Below are 8,718 nucleotides of genomic sequence, written 5' to 3' on the forward strand. Positions count from 1 at the left end.
ATAGATAAAATAAAATTTTTGATATTTGTTTAAGAAATGAAACACTTGTGGCAAAGCTTTCCACAGCAGCCTGAAATGTTACTATAATAAACTAAAATTGATTGTTTTGGATAAGTTCAATATCAATCATATGAAATAAGTTCTTGTATGATCAAATAGCAAAAACTAGGTGTAAAGAAAAAAATATGAGGAAATTTTAATTTAAAAAGCTTCTTGATAGTTGGTATTTTTCCCTGCATATTGGAAAGAGAAGACCATTATTTAGTTTTGAAAAACAGAAAGTCTTATTACTATTTTTCTAAAGTATAGTTTATCAACTGTTGAATTAAATTTTTCAGTGGTTGAGGATAAGTAATAGGTAGCAGATTGAAAATTACAATGTAGATCTATTCAAGAACATTCAAGACGCATAATGAGAAGGAGCACAAACTAGTGGAAAGAGACTTGGGTTGTGAATGAAATGCCACAGTTCTACTGAACATAGAGCCATCTCTATTCCTGATTAGCTTTGTGTCACTGGGGCAAGTAGTTTAATTTGGGAGATATCCAGTACTTCACTTGTAAAATGAGAATCAATGACTACCTGAATTATCCTACTTTATTATGATAATATTCAATAGATACAAGAGCGCAATAACATAAATTATCAAATAAGATCGTGTGTCTTTGGTTCTGTCATATATCATTCATTTATTATTTGATGTTTTAACATGTTGAAATGAGAATGTGTCTTACAGTCATTGTCTGTTGGTGTCATTTGCCAGTGTATCTATATTGAAACATGTCCAATGGAAGTCAGCAGCTTGTAAAAATTAACCCCAGATAATAGTGAAACACCCTTTTAAGAAATGTTGTATCGCCTATACATCTTGAAGGTGAAGAAGGTTAAATTTTGTTTAAAAAAACAAACAAACAAACATAGACATCTATATCTGAGTCAAAAGGTGATTCTTGGGAGACAGACTCAATGTAAAAACATTTGGGGAATATGTTAAAGAATGCATTTCACTTATATTGTCCTTTTATTTATATATGAGTAGTAAATAATTTTAAAAATCTATGTGTAAATAAGTGTAAAAGTGTCCTTTCAATAAATATAAGATTAAAATTTTATGTAAGAAAGCATTGTGTCATTATTTGATTACAATCTCCTTCCTTAGTAGAACATGAGACAATTGGTGGTGTGTTGGAAAGAAAATTCATACATAAATGTACAATGTTATTATGAAGTCGTGCTAAAAGCGAATTAGAAAAAGTGCATGTATTGGTACCAAAAGTAAGGTTAGTACATTTTACAACTTTGTTTAAGGCTGGCCTTGATACCACAGAAGAGGTCATGGAAATTATAACAATCGACACTACAAAGAGACCTGAAAAGTTCTGATGTGCAGGCGAGCAATGTGGCTATTAGAAAAACAAATTTTACCCCATGGGAGGAATCTGAATCTGCTTCTAATTGATGAAATAACATTCTAGCTTTAAATATTGGCACATTGATAATCAATGAAGCCTCCTGAAAGGGTAATAACATCTGTAATGTATGATTTGATGACAGAATGTTATACTAAGTAGCTTTATAAAAGTTAACCATTAAGGGGAAAAAATATGTTGGTAAATTATTACTCATGATCTACTTCAATAATCACTTCTTCACAGGAGGACAATGTTCCTTGAACCTCCAAAATATGAACAAATGTTTCCTTTCTCTGTAACACCTATCTTAACCATATCTTTATTAAAGAACATACCAAACTAAATATTAGCTATCTTCTTCTATGGGTGCCACTAAACAAGTAAGCATGGTTTATTTATTTAGTATCAAGATAACTTCATATAGTGTACTGCAAGAGACTTAGTAGACAATCAATAAATAATTGGTGAAAGAATGAATATGTTTAATCTATTTTGTATGTAAGAATCCTAAGTATTAATTTGTAGGCAGTTTGTAAATAATGTTAATGATGTTGTTACAATATTATAAGTCTTAATTTATGTGTTGCAAAAAATAAAGACTATACTAGAAACATTAGTTTATTGATCTACTGCACCTATCTTACCCTTCTAGTTTCAACAGCTTTATTCACAGGCTTGGGAATGTCAATTCTTTGTACTAAATGAACTTTCCCTCGCCTCCACTCATAGCTATGGCTGATTAGACCAGGCAGTGATTAGACCAGGAGGATATTTGCCTGAAAAATAAATAGTTCATTAGCTAGTTAACAGTCAATCAAATTGTCTCTTTGGAGAACTGGACCAATAGACAGTCTGAACAAGTGAAGAATAAAGGCACATTATTGGTGGAGCACCAGAATGAAGAGTTATGGTTTCCTGAGAGCTATTGGGAAAACATTTTCTTAGATTCCATGTGTTTTATACCTTAGTTGTTTTTTTTGCCCCAAATTAATTAGCATAGGTCTTTCTTAAAATCAAAGATGCCTTATCCAAGAGTAAATGTATTTTTGTATCCCTGTAAGATAGAGATATAATGTACTGATTAACACTTGTTGACCAACTTTCCATGAGGAACAATACAATGAAATACAGTTAATGCAAAATTTACCCCAATTTACTGATTTTTAGATGAATTATTGTTCATCCAAAATCTATGCTTCAGAGATTTTGGGTCTTGATCTCTACTGGAAACTATCCTTTGATCACTGTGGTAATTCTATAGAATGACATACTAAACACCACTCTAATCTCTTTTTAGCATGCTTTTCTGGTCACTAGAAACTGAAAAGCTAAATATTACATTCATTTCTCAGACTCAGATGACGTAGTTTCACATATGTCGTGGTTTCTGACAACCAGATGCACCTATATAAGACAGAAAAGGTAGATATGAACATCATGAGGCAGAATTTATGGGGCTATTTGGCAAGTAAGATGATTGAGGTATTAGTTTTTCTACAGAATTATAATGGAGATTCTAGTACTTTGTATCTTCCTTAGGTATAAGTGGTAGATGGCAGATGGAGGTCCATTTGGCTGTCCCATTGTGCATCCAGATATTTCCCTTATGTATTATTTAAGCCTGGTTCCTGAGTCCAGGCAAAAAAAAATTGTAAATTACGTATTACATTATAATAAACCCTTTTCTGCTTAAACTAACTAGAGTTAATTTTTTTTTCTGAAATAAAGAATAATGGCCAATGTATTAGTTAGTACCAGAGATGAGATGCTGCAAAGTACAAATAACACTGATTTAATAGAAGCAGTTGGGCAGTGACTGGTAAGGGTCTAGTTTTAGTGTGGCAGCCAAATGTTCGCTTATACTGTTGCTTGCTTACCTCAAAAAGCAAGCTATTTGCTGAGACTCTATTATTAAGAAAAATAGTAAAACAAATTTGTAGTATTGGTAGGTGGTGGTTAATTTTTGTTATCTTTAGCATAATCTTATGAATTAGGCGAACTCAGAATAGAACCAAACTTAGTGGAAGCGGAGATAGAAGGAAGGAAAGATTTACTAAGATTTACATTTTCTGCCTGTGCCTGCTAATGACACTGATGGAGAGGCCAAAGATTTGAGCTTTGTAATGTTGAAAAGGTCATCTGCCTTTGTACCTGAACTTGAGGAAATTTTAAGCTGTGGCCATGAAACTACCTTAGCAGGAGGTAAGACTCTTGCTTTGTCATAAAGCAGCAGTGATAAATATTTCTAGCAAGAAGTGATGAATTGTTTTGCATCCCTATCTAAGCCTTTTATTTCAGATGCTCTCAAGGTAGCCACCATTAATTTAAGGGGCAAAAGGATGAGCAGATCACATAGCCCAATAAATAAAAGATGAGAATCGGCAGGCTCAAAAACCATACCTGGGCAAGACTTTTGATTATGGTAGTTAGTTTTTACATGAAATCGGAAGGAAACAAAGTCTGCTAAATGTTAGAAGAAATTATCTTCCCAAAGGAAATAAAAACTTGGTCTGCAATAGTCGGTGATCATTAAAACTTTAAAACGACCCCATGTCCCAATATTTCAAAATTAGTAAGGTTTCCAAGAAGACCACCCCGCCCCCCACCCAATCCCCGCCTACCTCAGATATACTTGTTAAAGAAAATTGACAAGTATGAACCTTCCAGGGTCAGATCCAGGAGCAAGAGAGGACAAGGCATAAAGGAAAATATTTGAGAGAAAGAACCAGGAGCTCTCAGTTTAGCCAACCAAAGAACTTCCTGCAGTGCTAGGGCAAGTAGCCCTGGCTATTCCTGCTCGGTAGGTTTTGATAGTTCTTATGGAATAGTGACTAATGTGTGTTTCTCATTCTTCCTTTTCTAAATGGACAGGTTTATTGCAATGATTAGTTCCTTCTCTACCACTGAAAACTTAAATGTGCTGATGGCTGAAAACATGTCTTTCTTTAGTTTATTGGTTGCCAGCTAATAAGGAGCCCCATCTGGGCTTCTTAGAGAGAGCTTTACATAATCCAGAAATCTTAGGCAGTAGATTTGATGCAGTAACAAAAAGAGACTTAGGTCCTGATCCCTTAGAGAAGCAGTGAGGTTGTCCTATGTATGAAAACAAAGGAGTATATGTTGGTTTGGAAAACCAGAGACAGACCATGACAAGAAATGCTAACGGCCTACTGTGGTGGTTTTAAAATAATTCCATGAATTATTTGATACCCTTCCCTCCAAGATGATTTTCCCCTTAAGAGTAGAATTAACTTAGTGACTCACTTCTAATTAATAGAAAAATTGGAAGTATCTTTTGTGGATTAGGAGACCGGGTTACATAGGACACTGTTACCTCATCATTGCTTTCTCTTGGGTAGCTTGCTCTGGGGGAGTTAGCAGCCACATCATCAGAATACTTAAGCAGTTTGTGGAGCAGCTCATGTGGCAAGGACTGGAGGCCTCCTGCCAACAGCCATGTGAGGAACTGAGGCCCTTGCCAGCAGTCTTGTGAGGGAGGCTTGTTGAAATTGGATCTTCCAGCTTCAGGCAAGCCTTCAGATGACTGAAGCCCCTGCCAATACCTGATTGCAACCTTATGAGAGACTTTGTACAAAACAATCCAGGTAAAATGTTTCTGAATTCTTTACCTACAAGAAGCTAAGAGATAATAGTGTTTCTTACTTTACTGATTTTTTAAAATATTCTTTTTTTTATTTTTCAATTACAGTTAGCATACAATATTATATTAATTTCAGGTATACAACATGGTGATTAGACATTTATATAACTTACAAAGTAATCACTCCAATAAATCTAGTACCTACTTGACACTTTACATAGTTATTACAGTATTATTGACTATATTCCTTATACTATACTTTACATCCCCATGACTGTTTTGCAACTACCAATTTGTACTTCTTAGTCCCTTCTTCTCTTTCATCCCCTATTCCCCCGCCCAATCTGACAACCATCAGAATGTTCTCTGTATCTATGAGTTTTTTTCTGTTTTGTTTTGTTTATTTTGTTCTTTAGATTCCACACGTAAGTGAAATCACATGGCATTTGTCTTCTATCCGACTTATTACACTGAGCACAATACACTCTAGGTCCATCCATGTTGAGGCAGATGGCAAGATTTCAACCTTTTTTATGACTGAATAATATTCCATTGTATATATGTGCCACCTCTTCTTTATCTATTCATCTAATGATGGACACCAAGTTACCTCCATATCTTGGCTATTGTAAATAATGCTGCAATGAACATATGAATTCATATGTCTCTTCAAAGTAGTGTTTTAGGTTTGTTCAGATAAATATCAAGAAGTGGGATAACTGGGTCCTTCTTTGTCTCTTGTTATAGCTTTTGTTTCAAAATCTATTTTGTCTGATATAAGTATTGCTACCCTAGCTTTTCTTTATTTCCATTTTCTTGAAATAACTTTTTCTATCCCTTTACTTTTTGTCTGTGTGTATCTTTAGATTTAAAGTGAGTCTCTTGCAGTTAGCATATGTGAGGGGCTCATTTTTGGCCAATCTATTTCTTTTAATTGGAGCCTTTAATCCATTTACATTTAAAGTAATTATTGATAGATATGTTGTTATTGCCATTTTACTATTCATATTTTTCATCCTCCTCCTCCTCCTCCTCCTCTTCCTCCTTTTTCTCCTCCTCTTCCTTCTACTTTCTCTAACATTTCCTGTTATACTGGTCGGTGTTAAACTCCTTTAACTTTTTCTGGACTGGGAAGCTTTTTATATGTCCTTCAATTCTAAATGATAGCTTTGCTGTGTAGAGTGATCTTAATCGTAGGTCCTTGTTTTTTATTATTTTGAATATTTCCTGCCAATTCCTTCTGGCCTGTAAAATTTATGTTGAGAAATTGGCTGACAGTCTTATGAGAGCTTCCTTGTAGGTAACTAACTGCTTTCCTCCTGCTGCTTTCAAGATTCTTTGTCTTCAATCTTTGGCATTTTAATTATGATATGTCTTGGTGTGGGCCTCTTTGGATTCATCTTGTTTGGGACTCTCTGCACTTCTTGGGCCCATATGTCTATTTCTTTCACCAAGATAGGGAAGTTTTTCATCATTATTTCTTCAAATAGGTTTTCAATTCCTTGCTCTCTCTCTTCTTTTGGTATCTCTATGATGTGAATGTTTGTAGGCTTGATGTTGTCTCAGAGGCCTCTTAAACTTTCCTCTTTTTTTTTTTTTTTGGATTTTTTTTGTTGCTGTTCTGATTGGGTGCTTTCTGCTACCTTAACTTCCAAATCACTCATTTGATACTCAGCTTCATCTAATCTACTATTGATTCTCTCTACTATAACCTTTATTTCAATTATTGTGTTCTTCATTTCTGATAGGTTCTTTTTTATATTTTCTATCTCCATTTTTATGTATCTTTTTTGCATCTTTTCGTTAAAGTTTTTACTGAGTACACGTACTCTTCCCCTAAGGTCTTTGAGCATCCTTATAACCAGTGCTTTGAACTCTGCATCTAATAGATTGCTTGTCTCCATTTTGCTTAGTTCTTTTTCTGGACCTTTGTTCTGTTCTTTCATTTGGGACATGTTTCTTTGTCTCTCCATTTTGACTTCCTTCCTGTGTTTGTCTCTGTGTATTAGGTAAGACTGCTATGTTTCCCAGTCTTAACAGAGTGGCTTTATATAGTAGGTAGCCTGTAGGGCCCAGTGGCACAGTCTTCCTGGTCACCTGGGCCAGGTGCTTCAGGTGTGTCACTTGTATAGGTTGTGTGTGTCTTTCTGTTGTAGTTGAACCTTGGTTGCTGTTTGTACATCAATAGCAGGGATTGACCCTCAGGCTGATTGTGAGGACTGGCTGGTGAGGGGTTGACCCTATAGAACAGGATTCAATTTAGCAAGGCCATAGTGCCTATTGAATCTGCCCTTTGGGTGTATTGTCCTTGGATATAGTGCCAGGTAGTGCTCCAGCTGGGTCTGAAGCTGGCCATGAGGTGTGCCAGCCCCAGGGCCTCCTGGGAGGGCCCCTGACACAGGCCAAGTTCAGCTGCAGTCTGTGCCCTGCCTGGGGCCACCTGGCAAGAGCCATCAAGCAATTCGCAGGTGGCCACCACTTATACTCGGCTTGGAGGTGACTTGAGAGGCCAATCCACAAACCAAGGCTGGCTGCCACTAGTGCCAGGCTTGAGGCTGAACCCACTGGAAATTGCTTTGGTAGGCCTGCAAGTTGGGTGTAGTGAGGTCTTAGGGAATCATCTGGGCAGGATGACCAGAGTTAGCCAGGTTGGTGGAGACTCAGATATGGCTATCACCTGACTCTGCATGGCAGGAAAGGATTGGGCTCAACAAAGAAAATGGCTTTCGCCAGCACTTAATCTGAGAGAAAGCTGCTCTTCCGGCCCTTGCCCTGAAGCCCAATAATTCAGTTCCTCCTCATATGTCCCCGGTGCCTGTCAAGCTGCTGCACCAGCACTGGAGCTCAAAGCTAGCTAGTCTATCAATGAGTAAATTCATGCGTGGACCCCTTAAGAGGAGAGTCTGTGACTCTCACAGCTCTCCGTCTTATTCCACCACAATCTCTGCTGGTTTTCACAGACAGAAGTTTGGAAGACTTCTCTTCCCAGCTGGAACCCTAGGCTATGGTGGCAGGTGTGGAGCCTGGACCCCTTGTTCCTCTGGGGGTACCTTGGCAGCCTAGTAATCCCTTTCAATTTTTAACCAGCACACGTGGGTGTGGGACCAGCTCATTATGTGTCTCTGTCCCTCCTAGCAGTCTTGAGGAGGTCTCTTGTGTATATCCCCAGTTATAGGACTTCTTTTCAGCTAGACTTCAGGCAGCCCCAGTGATGGCTGTTCTGTAGTTTAGTTGTAATTTTGATATGGTTTTGAGACAAGGCAAGCATTATCTACTCTGCCATCTTGACCAGAAACCTCCCAAATGATCATTTCTTATTTTAATATACTAATTTTGTGATGATTTATTATGCAGCATGAGAAAATGAATACATCAACTCAATATCAAGTCTATTCTTCTTCTTTAGAAACAAACTCTTGATTTTATTTGAGTATTGTTCCTAGTTAAAATACGATATACCCCACGTTCCCTCTGGATACAGCCAATGAAATGTTAGGAGTTGTTGGGTCATCCTTTCAAGAAAACTTCTTAAAAAGGTGGTAGGCCACCCACATTCTTCTTGCCTAAAATGCAGATTTGAAGAATGGAGTTCTAGTACCCAACTAACATCATGAGGCAATCTTGAGGATGAAAACCAAGAGCTAACAATGACTGAATTGAAGCAATCTGAAAATGATGATGGTATCATTAAACCAGCCCAGAAA

The sequence above is a fragment of the Pteropus alecto genome, unplaced genomic scaffold (genome assembly GCF_000325575.1).
Source record: "Pteropus alecto unplaced genomic scaffold, ASM32557v1 scaffold239, whole genome shotgun sequence".
Taxonomy (NCBI): domain Eukaryota; kingdom Metazoa; phylum Chordata; class Mammalia; order Chiroptera; family Pteropodidae; genus Pteropus; species Pteropus alecto.